Below are 13,674 nucleotides of genomic sequence, written 5' to 3'. Positions count from 1 at the left end.
TTTCTCCTCAGCCGAGTGCCGCCTGGCCTCAGCAGCGGCAGGCGCGGGAGCACACGGGGGCGAGGCGGGTCGGGGATATTTATTGCTTTAATCTTTCCCCTTTGTTATCTTCCCCGTGTCAGGAAGTGTTCGAGGACAGGAAATACAGCGGCGATTTTGTCTCCGGGGTGAACAGAAATCTCTGGGTAGCGAGGGAGTTTTAAGGCCCGCTTTCCAGTCCCGGCTCTGGCGGGGGTCTCGCCGGCGGGGATCGGGCCCTTTCATTCTCCCCGCCGGCCCTGGGGGCCGTGGGGGGAGGCAGCGAGCCGATCCCGGCCCCGCGCCGGCCCCAAAGGGCGCCCGGCCCACGTTGGGGGACAAACTGCCGGGAGAGGGGGGATGCGGAGCGGGGGAAAAACTCTGTCCCCCGCTAGTCTGTCTTGCCATGAGCGTGCGTGGGGGTCACCCTACTCCTACCCCCTCGTGAACAGGCTCGCTCCCACTGGAAATGTGCCTCGCCGAAATAACCTCGAGCAGCGTCCCGGCTCAGTGCTGCTACAATGGTCGCTTCTTCAGGAAAGCAGCCCAGACCCCCAGCTCTGGAGTGTGGCTTTGGAAAGACACCCCCTCCCCAAACCCCACCTGAATAATTAATAACATCCTCATCATCAACAACGGTAACAATAACAACGGCAGCAGGAGCAGCAGCCGAGGCGGGCGCGGGGGCCTGTGCCGTCGGGGCCCGCGGGCGCTGCGGGGGGCTGCGGGGCGGAGGGGGCTGCCGCTGCCTGCCCGCCTGGCCCCGGCCGGAGGGCACGGTCTGCCGGCGGCCGCGGCGCCTCGCGGGGCGGCAGAGAGCGGGCGGCTCCGCGCCGCTCCCCAGCCGGCGGGACGGCACTGCCCGCTCCGCGCCGCTCCGCGGGGGCGCCGGGCTGCGCGGGCCGCCCGCCCCGGGAGCGAGGCCAGGAGCCGAAGGCGGCGCGGAGAGCTGCAAACCCCGCCGGTGCGAGCGGCCCCCTCCCAGCCGCCGTACGAAGGGCTGTGCCCGGCTGCGCGGAGGCGCCGGCCCTCGGGGGCGGCCGTTGCTGCCGCCCGCGCCCCTCGCCCTGCGCGCAGCGGCGGCTTCGGTGTCTCCCCAGCTCTGAATGTCGGTGCACGGAAGGCGCTGCCCGGCCGCCCTTCCGAGAGGCTCGCTCTCCTCCTTACTGACCTTCGCAACAGGGCTTCAAGCGAGGCCAGGAAGGCCAGCAAGACCCAACAACAGCAGCGAAGGGGAAACAGCGGCAAATAAATGAGCGGCAAATAAATGCAACTAGAAGAAACTAAGTTTGACGATTGGTAGTGGATTACTTGTCTGACGGGCGGTGATCTGCCATAGACCTAGCAGTGGATATACCACCCGCCTTTGGTCATTATAAGCTATACTTATTGCTTCCCAAAAAAGCACAATAAAATTGACAGCCACAACCTGGGGAAAAAAAAAAGCATTCTAAAGACAAACACACAGAGCTATCTGCATGGAGGTTAGACAGGTCGAGTTAATTAGCCGAAGAGAGTAGCTATGTGTAAACACAAAATGATGCCCTGTTAAATTAGCTATTATTGCTTAGGTCCTGAAAACAAATCTTGCAAAACTAGTGACCAGAGAAGCAGTAGGGAGACCCAAAAAGGAGATGAAGTCTAAACAGGGAACAGTTAGAACTCAGTGTACATAAATACTGCAAGTTCGATGTGCTGGCATGAATATCCCAGCAATGCACACAGTTCATTATACTCGTTCTGAGGAAAGGCTGCCTCACTACAAGAAGAAAAAATAAAAAACCAAACCAAAACAAAAAACCCTTGACAAGATTTGCATAATACCAACCCTGCAAGTTTCAAAACTGCAGACACAAACTTGTTAAAGTGGCTACATACAAAATAGGAGAATCCTGAGTGAAAGTAGTGCGATCAGCATGTTAGAAGGATGAATTAAAGATGGACCGTGACCCTTTGTACAATCATTTCTCATGCATGAAAGCAACAGAAAGGGGGTGTGTGGATTTTTATGCATTGTCCACTGTTCAGTGGTGTCTGTTTTGAACAGGGGCAAATAAAAGGCATCAATAAATCATAAATCTTACATTAAGAACAAGCATGCACAACATACTTATGGCTTAGCATTTTTTCCCGCTAGTGGGACATGTGCCATCCATTACGTACGAAGATGAAAGGTGTATCATACAATACAGTGGTATTGGGTTATATATGTATATAGATAGAAAGACAATCAGAGTATTAATGCAATAGATACCACCAATACATGTGTTACACATTTGTAACATTCATCTGGAGCATATAATCATTATTAAAGCTACTTGTGGTTTCCTTTGTATTGCTCAGAAACCTGCATTCAGCCCCAGCTCATGAAAAGAAATGTATCATGAGTAAGTGTAGCCAGAGCTTGAGCTGCCTGTCATCGTTAGTTCTCTTTCTCTATAGGATGTGTATTTCTGCCTGTGTGGTTATTTGCATCCACATATTGTGACTTTTCCAACTCTGTTGCACACAGCTTCTGTTTTCCTGTGTAAACAAACATGTACAAGGTGAACTCAGCATCTGAAGACCCTGCAAGTATGGTGTATACTTTAACAGTTTCACTGCCAAATATATGTTTTGCAGATCAGGAATTTTTAAATGGTATCAACTTCCTATCTGCACATATAATGTATCTGGAGTGGAGATCAGAGGAAATTGTATGTCTTTATGATGATTTCCCAGTCTGTCTATAGATTGTCTGCTATGCACTAGTCCACTTGGTTTCATGAAAGGTTGGAAAGAAAAGAAAATCTCTTTGGAGGAGGCAGGCCAGTAAATGCGTTCTAGCCCCAGGACCATACTTGATGACACATACTCTGGGCAACACTGCAAGTGCAATCAGTAAAGAGGCCGTGTCATTCCCACTGTTGTCAAGAGCGCCAAAATGAATGGGGGGCCTTGGAAAAAGGCTAGATATGATCTGATCTGAAGACCATATGCATTTGTGCCATGTGTGTGCGGACAAAATGGGTGTGCGAGGAGTGACTACAGTAAAGACAATAAGGGCTAAGGAAAAGATAAAAAAGGATGAACGTGGCGGGAGGGGTGGGAGAAGCATAAGCAAAAATGTATGGAGGAATAAGTAGAACCACAGAGGGGCAGAGGTGAGAGAGATATTTAAGAAATTGAATGCAGTGCCATAGGAAACTGAGAAAATAAGGAAGAAGGAAAGAAACTGTCGGAGAAAATAATATAAAAGGAAGAGCATGGCAGAATGAGAAATGAAGAGAGGGAAGATGGAGACAGGGCAGGAAAATAGAAAGAAGAGAGCTTCTTTCTTGGAGATGCTGTATGTGTTTGTGTTTGATGCTGAGGCTGTGACAAATCAAATTCTGCCACCGATGACGATGATTTGGCACTTGACTGCAAAAGTTTTCCAGTCTATCTCACAAAAATATTTTCCTGTTAGGACTACAATCAGTTTTAATATATTTGACAAAACATGGTTATGTTTATATTCATTATAACATTGCAGTTGTTTAATTATTTGCCACTCTTGGATTTGCATAGGATTTCTTTCTCTTAAAAAAGAAAATGCTTTTTTTTGTTTGCTTGCTTGTTTCATTTTTAAGAAAGCATTGCTCTTTCAAAAGAAAGTACCCCCCCGCCAAACCTCCCTCCCCAAAAATCTCCCTCTCTCTCTGTAACTCCTGTAGGTCAAAGAGGACCCCTGCTCCGCATATGTGCAGAAACTAGCAGGCCTATAAAAACTTGATGTGAGTCAGCACTGCTCCATAAAAGGTCAACTACAGCTGAATCAAGCTACTCTTAAAAGGCATCTACCACAGCGGAGAAATATGAGACAGACAGGAACAGCATAGAAAGGGATAGGTATTAATCAGAGCAAAAGACAGAAGGCAAAGAACAGAAAATTCTGCCAAACCTTAATACTTTTCCAGTAATATGTTCAACAATGCCTGTATACCCTACACAGGCTGACTGGCTAAGGTCAGGTTGATCTTAGCTATGCAAAAGGAAGCAGCTGTCAACTGTGGCACATGGCAGATGGAGAACTCTTATCAGATTTTTTAAAACCCGAAATTACTTTTTTTTTTAATTTAGAAATTGATTTGCTGTGTGACATTAGAAACCCTAATACTGGCACCACATGTTGCAATGAACCATCTTCCACCTCTGTGTGACAAGATAAGAATGTTTTTATGATGTGCGTATATTTTGCCATACTTGGATTTTCAAAGATAATTGGGGTCAGCCTTATTTGTTTCAGGCTTCCTGCCTCTTTATCTAGACTGCACCATAAATATTACTCTGTCGATACTGAAACTATTGGGTTTGACAACATTTGCTTATGTGGTGGAAAGGAAAAAACAGCTTTATTGTAGGAATTATGACAGGAGGTCAGAATAGATGAGCAGAATAGTCCTTCCTCTCCCTCAAATCTCCGTTAGATAGTTGGCAGTGTTTCTTTGTGAAGCTTCAGAAACATGAACAGTTATAGCACCCATGACTCAAAAGTTGAGCAAATGGCTAACATGTTAAGACAAAAAATAGGTATGCCAGATGCATGAAGCACCTGTTTAGAAGCACCACTGAAAATGATTTTAGAATATGCTTTGTAAAAAGGCTGTAATTATTGGCTTTAATGATAACGATAATACTATGCTCATCTGTTGATTTCTCAGGGTCTCAAAGACTCAGCACAGTCATTACCTCAGGGATTCAGTCTTTAATAATAGGATGGCAGTTGTGGATATCTGTGCACAGGGGGGATCTGCAGGACTCAGTCAAAAGTTTTTAGCCAAACAACATGGTGAGGCAGCCAATAATCATTATACCCATTTTACAGATACACTGACCTGTCCTTCAGGTGAAAAAGGGTGAAATTCTACTGCCAATATTGTCAGTGGGAGGCTTCTTCTTGATTTATAGTGCAACATCCTGACATGTTTCTCAGCCTTAAGAATCAAAGTAACACTGTCTCTGCATTCGTATGTTCCAGCAAATAAATGTATGTGTTACAAAGGTAGCTGTGTGTGCAATATTATATTGTGGCAACACCTTTAATACTTAGGCAGACATAAACCCAAATATTTTTACATTCATTTTCATCTGTGATCCAACTGGATCTGCAAACCTTATAGATGCTCCTGCCTACTAGCAAGCAGTTATAAAATGAAAAACCCACAAAATTTTGGGAAGTATTTTCTTCCTTATATACTTGACAGTACACATAAATGACCTTTGACTCTAAGGTTATTTATTATGCAAGTGGACTCCTTATGGGTTTAAGAGCTCTGTTTATAAAGTGATTAACCATTTGCCTGTTTTTAAGGACTCAAGTCAGTGCACTGTCATAAATGGCCTGACACATAGATTTGAAGGTAGGCACAGAAAATATGTGGTTAACTGAACCTCTGTCACCTTTCGTTCATTTACAATATTTCTCACATACTGTTGTTATCACAAAGGACCAATTTTAGTTGCTTTGGGTGAAATCTTGCCTCTACTCTTAAGAACTCTTATGGAAGAGGAAGGAAGGACTTTCTGAAAGTCACCAGCCTGAACTGTTAGTTGACTCCATGTCTTCCCTTCTTTTGGAAGAAGTGTTTTGGTTTATACAGGTTGGCTGCATCTAAACTCATTTTGCATCTGGAGTCTTCTAGAAATTTAAGGGATCAATGTGAAACACAGCCATGTACTTCTGAAGGACTGCTCTTTGATTTAGGGAAGTAACAGAGCAATGGTTTCATGGTCTTTATGGAAAGTCAAGCAGATATTAGGCAAAGGTTCTTGCAACTTGCTTCCGTTTTATGAACATGTTTCAGTATCATTTCCTGTTATCTTTTCTTCCTGTGAGTTACTCCTATTCAATATAGTTCAATGGAAGAAAAAGGAATGATTGAATGTACATGAACACAGCTTAGATTAATAGGATTGTCTGGAATAGTCAAGTATGACAGTCCAAAGCTGTAGAAACATGCATTTTGGGGCCTAAACTTAGAAATCCTTACTCAGATGATAAATGGCATTGATGCCAGTCAGGCTACAGGAATATGTCGTTTTATTCACTTAAATCAGGACCTCTATTATAAAACTTTCAGTACAGAGTTCTGTGGCAGAAACCCTAGTCAAAAGTGCTATTTTGTTCAGGTCAGTGCAATTTTCATATGAGAAAAAACCGACATGCTTAAACATTTTTTCTGTCTAATATGTACACTACAGATGAGGACTTTTTTTTTTTCCAGAAAGTAACAAGACTGAGTATATCACAGTTATTACAATACTTTTCATCAGAAGCCGGAAATAACTCTCTCTAATCTATGTCTCTAACTCTCTATGTCCAGTTACAGAAACAAAATTTATATAAGCTTCATAAAATTGTACCTCAGACAAACCCAATTTGTTCAAACCAATTAACAAAAGTGTTTTTATAGAAAAGAAAATGAGCACTGGAAATTACATATAGAGAGTCAAAATACTGTTGAAAATTAATTCTTAGGCTTAAATATATATTAAAAATGAAGCATAATTTTATGAATCCTTTAATGTCTTCCAATTCATGTTCTGATGACATAGAAACAAAATGGAAAAGAAACGAGGCGAGGGCAAGAAATGAAGTGGAATTAAGTGAAGTCATTCACAAACTATAGTCTTTTTCATAGAAGGAATATCTTGTGGCTAGTTAATGGTAGCAGAACCGTGTATAATTAGGAGTCAAACCAACAGAGTAACAGAGTTACTTTAGTAGCAAAATCCTAAACAGTGAGTATAGTTAAGTTGTACTTCCTTTTTTTAGGTTTGTTCTGTCCTTTTTAAAAAATTTCAATCAAATATGCAATTAATCTGCCAACATCAACAAGATTTTTAGAAAACTTCCAACACAGAATGAGCATGTTTTTCCATGTACTGTAAATATTTACCTTTTATGATAATCCCACTATGCCATATTATTCTTAAGAAAGTTCTGGATTGCTAAATAAACATCTTGATGCAATTATATTTAGAAACTTACAGGGACAAAATGTTTCTACTGCTTGTGAATAGAACACATATAATCTGTATAAATCTACCAACTCACTAATACTACCATTTCAGTATCCTCTGTGCAACCATCAATAAATTGTGACTTTGCAGCTAGATCTTTAACTGATTAATTGCAGGCTTTCACAAAGAAGCTTTCTTTTTTTTTCCCCCTAATATGTCAGTAATAGAGCTATTACATTCACAGACAAAAGAGTGTGCTGATACAACATTAAGCTTGTGAAACTAACTTAAAACCATGACAAGCTTTTGTTGGGTATGAAATGCTGAATATCTGAGACAATATGCACTTTGTTTTGCTTAGGTAATGCAGGGATATGCAGACAAACTCTGAAGCAGAAACAGGCAAACTAATTGCTATGACTGTTAATTTCCTTGTTATCAGTTCAATTAGTTAAGAAAAAGAGAAATATTCTCAGCTCCTGATTCCTGTGACTGAGCCATGGCAAAAAATGTATAGGAGATGTGTCACAGAGTTGCATTTTTGGGACCTACTTTTATAAACACTGAATACCAGGCTCAGTCCTACAACTTAGCTTAAAATTAGTATTGATTGAGAGCTATTGCTGATGTTGCAAAGGTGAACTGAACCCTGATGTGAATGTGCTGGAGGTCATTTTCCTGGTGAAATAATGCCTAGATGTTGACTATATATGACCTATAACTTATTGAAATACACATTTTTTTAATTCATTTAAAAGTAGATATAAAAAGACTTCCAAAAACCTGAGGAATTGGTAGGTATTCCTGTATGCAGATGCTTGAAGAATCTCTGTTCAGTGCACCCATTGGGAGTGGTTTATGACTTTGAGACCATCCTTCAAGCTCCTATATCTTGGGGTCCTAAGAGCTGATGTGAGAATGCATGGCCCTTCTTACAGGACTGTCGGATGATGTGTGCTCCATTGGAGTACAGCAATGTTCTGGCCACAGAGCGTCTCTTCAGCATGTCTTACAGCCAGCTGCTAGTCAGTTTTCTGTACATCTGGCTGAATAAAAAGCTTAACGGTTTCTGTGCATCACTGACATGAACAGGGCCAGAGTGACCCTCAGGGTATGCCTCAGTACATTCATGATGGATACAGAAAGGTACTAAGGCAATATTAGTTGTCCCTTCTTTAAAAGCTGTGGTTCTGGTTGCCTTGAACATCACCAGAGATACTATTAGCATGACAGTCTCCAGTGGGAATCAAGGAGCAGCATGTTTGTCACCATAAAAACATAGTAATAAAAAATAAATCTGCCTCTAACCTTTTAGAATCTATAATACAGGTGAAAGAAGAGAGGGGAAACAGAAATGGCACAAAAAGTGAGTTTTTGAAGATTAAACAGCATGCATGAAAAGACCATGGAATGAAATGCAGGTTTCCTGAGTTCCTTGTTATTGAATATCTCTATATACTGTGTCCTGAATATGCATGATCATAACTACAGTGAGGGCTAGACCCAATAAAAGTGGTGTAATTACAGCAGATTTACAGCCTGTCCTCCAAAACTCTTTGATTTTTTTTGTGAGGAAACCTGGAACCCTGGGTTAGGTGTCTCAGCTTGCTGGGGTGGGGTGAGGTACATGATCCCAAATGCATGGCCACCATAATAATTTTTGCCTGCAGTCAGCATGCTGATCAAGGAGATGCGTAGAGTTCCTGGGGGGGAAGCACCTGAAAACCATTAGTTCTTCAGTCCTTTCCCTGTTCATAGCTTCGACTACTTAGCCATGGCCATGAAAAAGCACTTTAGTCTGGCTGGGAGTAATAGCTCAGTGATCTCACAGATCTTTTATGAAAAAGCAGAGCAGAAGTCCTTATTACAAATAAACAAAAAAAACCAACCGAAAACAAAGCAAACCACAACATGCTGCTGTCAGGCACCTGTTATACAATAACCTAGAGATTACAGAGCTTGGCCCAGATGTACCTGAGAAGACTCAAGATGATGCCTTCCATGTCCCATCAGAGAGCTCCTATCACCTCGCTATTATTACACTGGTGGGAGCAGGGGACAGGGAAAAGGATAGACATCTTTCAGCCACTCTGCTGAAGATGTACAACTGTGAAGAAGAGATGTGCCAAACCAGAAAGCGAGAACAGTGAAGCTCAGTGACAGGTCACTGACCTGGATGAAGAAAACCCCAGGCTGTGATCTCTGTCTCAAGGCTTACAAACACATTTTGTTCATGGATGCTTCACATAGTTGTTGGACAAGGAGCTAGAAATATGATCTTCTGTGCTCTTCAACCAGCAGATTAAAGAATCATGTTCCTTTCATTCTCATCTTCTGGTCCTATAGATCTGAAATTCTTTTCTGATCTCTGAAGGAGCCAGTTAAAGTAACAGAAACACTGCACGCACATTAGCACAGCTCTATGCCCACTCAGAGTGAGCTCAGGTGACACCACGTGGAGCTGGGGTGGACATAGTCCAAAGCCTCATCATCTGTGTGCTTAGTTAAGTATTTGTAAGAATGCCATATACTGACTCCCAGTAATGTATCAGCAAGAACACAACAGAGAATTAAAAGAATACTTTAAAACTGAAAGTTCCTATTACTTGTTTTCTTATTTACTGTCAGATATTTCCAAGAAATAATCATTTGTCAGTAACACATAGCATTGTTTCTCATTGTAAGCCAAGAGAACACAAATGCATAGTGAACAACCAACAACAAAGTACTTTCAGTGTGACTTTTGGAACAAATAAGTGTCTGTGCTATGAGTGTATGCAGATTTTTTCATGAGTATCTGTTTTACATTGATGAATGGTTGGAAACTGTAGCAAGCAATGAATAGTCAGTGGAGAAATCCCATGACTGCATCCCTTTCCATTCTCCACCAAGCGCTCAAACGCAGCAGAAATGTCAACTGTGGATGGTGTTACTATTACCCCACAGCTCTCTTGTGCAGATGAAGGGATCCAGCTAATGGACATTTTTATAAGACAGATCATTATTTCCTGCCCTTATTCTTCTTTCTGAAAAAGTGTCCTTTTCCTCCCTCCTGGTCTTTCTCTGCCATTCACACACTCTTTGTCTGCTCACCTCTTCCATCATCATGTGTGCACTATCAATTCCTTTTTCTTCCCATTCTTTTTCTCTATCCTCTGCAATCTCTCAATGTCTCTTCAGAGCATTCCTAAATTTCATTCTGCTTTCTCTCCTTCTGGCAATGGAGGAGAGGTAGTGAATTGCTAGAAAAGAGTGGGAGAAGGACTACAGAGTAGCCACCTTTGCTCCCGGTCTGCACTTCTTCTCTCAGAATGAAATTTTCCCCTTTATATCAGAGGAAGGGAAAGGTGTTGCTCAGCTGCAGGCTGCTAAACGAGAGGGGGCCCATTGGCCTCAACATCATTAATGGCTTCCCAGACATCTTAGTTCCATTACAAACCCCAATTAGTCTGGTGTTTTGCTCCTCAGCTCTTATTTTTGTCTCTCCCAGCCTTCTCTTTTCCTCCAGATAATGGAGTAACTGTTAGGAGTTTCACAGCCTCACGAAGACCAGTCTTATAACCCACAAATTTCAGGGGGAAAAAAAAAGTGACAAATTTTAATTGGACTATCAGTCTACACTGATTTGTATTGGCTCACATTTTCAAGGATGACTCTGTAAAGAAAAAGGACCTCCTACCTGACATGGATGCTAAAATTAACTTTGACACTTAGAACATTTCACAACCACTATTGACTTTGTAGGTCATCAGAGCCATCTGGGGCCTGATTCTGTAACTGCTTTTATCAGCAGTTAATGGTTTCTAGGACTGAACATGATATGAGCAGCGAATGGAAGTAGATTCACACCTAATATTAGATGTATACCAACTGAATACATCCAGAAGACCTTGTAATTTTTTTTCTTTCTTCTGAAGGCATATGACCACTCTGAATTTCAGAATTAACAAAGCACAGCTGTTCCTGGATTGCAAGGTAGCAGAGATTTCCAGTTGCTTCCATTTGTTTAAGAGGTTGTAGCCTTTATTCGCATTGCTCTGATATGGACTTATGCAGTTATTCTTCCCATTATAAATTCTTCTGGATGATTTCAGAGCTTTCTTTCTGAGATTGCTTTGAAGTCCACTAACAGTGTGCAAGTAGTTCAGAGCACCATTTCTTATCTAATTAGCATTGCTGTCTATAAGGAGTACATTATCTCTTTTCCCACAGAATTCTAGTTTGCTTGCAGGTCAGTTGTGATGCCAGCTTTAATCTATAAATACCTGCATGGTTTGAGTCAACTGTACTTTGAAACAAGTTCTGCCCCTACTGCCATTTCACCAACTCTGAGCTTGTTTGCTATCCTGCCATTGTCTGTGGCATAGCTCTCCTCTTCTGGTATGTGGTGGGACTCCCCTTTCCCCTGGTCCATGGTACAGGCTCTCCTCAAAGCAGGTCCACACGATAAAGCATTATGGCTTTGAACTCTCTCTCCTGCTGTTCCAGAGTTTATGATACAGGACTCTGTTCTATGATCTGACTCCCTTCTCTTTCCACAGATTTTATGTTTAACTGCCTTCCTAAAGGTATGCGGTTGTGTGAGTGTGTGTAAATTGGAGTTTGCTTCAAAAACCTTCCTATTGCCGTCTCTCATCCATTACAATGAGGAGCTGGAGATAGGAGACCACAACCCCTTTCAGGAGAACCCCATTCAGGAGAACCCAAACAAACTCTCCACTCTGATCCTCACGGGGACAGCAATCAATGGGTGTAATGGGGACTCCTCCACTCATATTCTGTGATGCCTCACTGTCTGAAGTTGTAAGTTTTGGAGGTAAGTCAGATCTGTACATTTAATGTTAAATTTATTGTGCCAGGCTTATTCTCTAATCCCAGAAATGCCTCTGTGCAGCCCAGGCTAGATCAGCATTGGAATATTAACCAGCTCTTTTCTGTATGTTTTCTGGTATAATCTGTCCAGATTGCTTGCCACTGACTGCATTCTCTACATTTTCTGGACTGGCGAACTTTAACAGCAAGTTAACAATTTCTGCACATCGGTTCTGCAACGTGAGTGCTTGGAGTACAATCCCGGGGACACTTCTCGTCGAGGTCTCGGCTGTGCCACGTTTGGCCCATCATGCTGCTTTAGTTAGTCACCAAAGCTGGGTGGGATGGCAGGCCGTGGTAACTTCCACTGCTAGAGTTACTCAGCGAGACAAATTTTCTAAACACAGATTCTTAGATTCTCATGTGTTTGTGCATATGCTACATAAAGGAGAAATTATCCGAAATACATGAAACTACAAATTAATTCTAAGCAGGAAAGTTTTAGTGGATTTTACATTTGTTTCAAAAAACAGTATGGGTAACAGGGCAGATCACATGCTACTCAGCGCACAGATATTTGCCAGAATAAACCTAAATAGCATAGATGACTCTATTTACCTTGAATATTCCAGAAAAATTACGATGAAACTGCAATCCAGAACTGAAACAGCAAGCGGTACTATTCTGAACAATATGTGAACAGATGCCAAATAGTCCAAGTCAACAGTAACAGGAGATGATTGGAGGAGTCTGGAGGCAGCAACTGGAAGTAGATGGCAATACTGCCTTATGCCTCAAAGAAGGGTTGCTTCAGAAAAGTAAAACAATCATCAAATTAAAAAGTGACAAAAATGTGATTGTGTATAGTATTGGGTATTACCATGTATAGTAATATGAAAAATTATAGAATGATAAATTACTAACATTGGTGTGTCCAGATTATTTATTAGTTTCTTAATAACCTGTTGCTTAATCAATAAACACTGTAGTGTCTTAAACAGGTTATGTTCAAGCCTGTTAATACAAAGAGGGAAAATGAGACTGGTGAAGTAACAAGTAAGCAAGAAGAAGGTAACGCATGAAGTAATAAATTATTAGAAGAGTACTTCAGGTGCAGCAGGAATGACCTGAGGAACATTAGGGCTATGTTCAAATTTACCTCCTAGTTTTTATTTAGCTTGGTTGCTTAACCTGATACTTTCTTTAGCCAAATGGTATTTGTATCTAACATTTGTGTAGTACAGCTTTAGTAAGGTTCAGCCTTTTTGCAGCACCTAGAGCTTGGATCTATGCTTTTTACCTGAAGTCCTGCCATTTCCTCCTGAAGTTCTTTGCCAGTTCGGTAAGTCAAGAAGGACAGGGGGAAACTAATTTTCTTTTGGTATCTGTTGCAGGTGAATTACTAAGAGAAGTTGTCATTGTGGAGTTAACTAAAACAGTTTTGTTATGGTTAAATGATGATCCAATTATAATTAACTGATGACTGAATGATAATCAAATGGTGATTAAGCAATAATTGAATGGTAATTAAACAGTGATTTAACAATAATTTGACAATGATTTAACCATGATTTGACAATTATTTAAATGATGATTTAAACAATAATTTAGATGGTGATTAGATGGCAGTCAAACACTCTACTACTTACTACACTTCCAATAATTAAGCTATAGCTGGATATATAAATGTCGCTAGCATACAATATAGTTTTAGGCCTAGCGTAAAATGTCGCTTACCTCGTTATAGACATCAGATACAGGGTAAATGGTCTCTCAACCTTGAGGAGTAACCTTGAGAGGCATCCCTGCTCAAGGGGAGATCACCACTACGCAGCCCACTGCCATACAGGAGAGGTCAAA

This window comes from Mycteria americana, chromosome Z, assembly GCF_035582795.1.
Source record: "Mycteria americana isolate JAX WOST 10 ecotype Jacksonville Zoo and Gardens chromosome Z, USCA_MyAme_1.0, whole genome shotgun sequence".
In the NCBI taxonomy this organism is placed as follows: Eukaryota; Metazoa; Chordata; class Aves; order Ciconiiformes; family Ciconiidae; genus Mycteria; species Mycteria americana.
Note: the sequence above shows the minus strand (reverse complement) of the source record.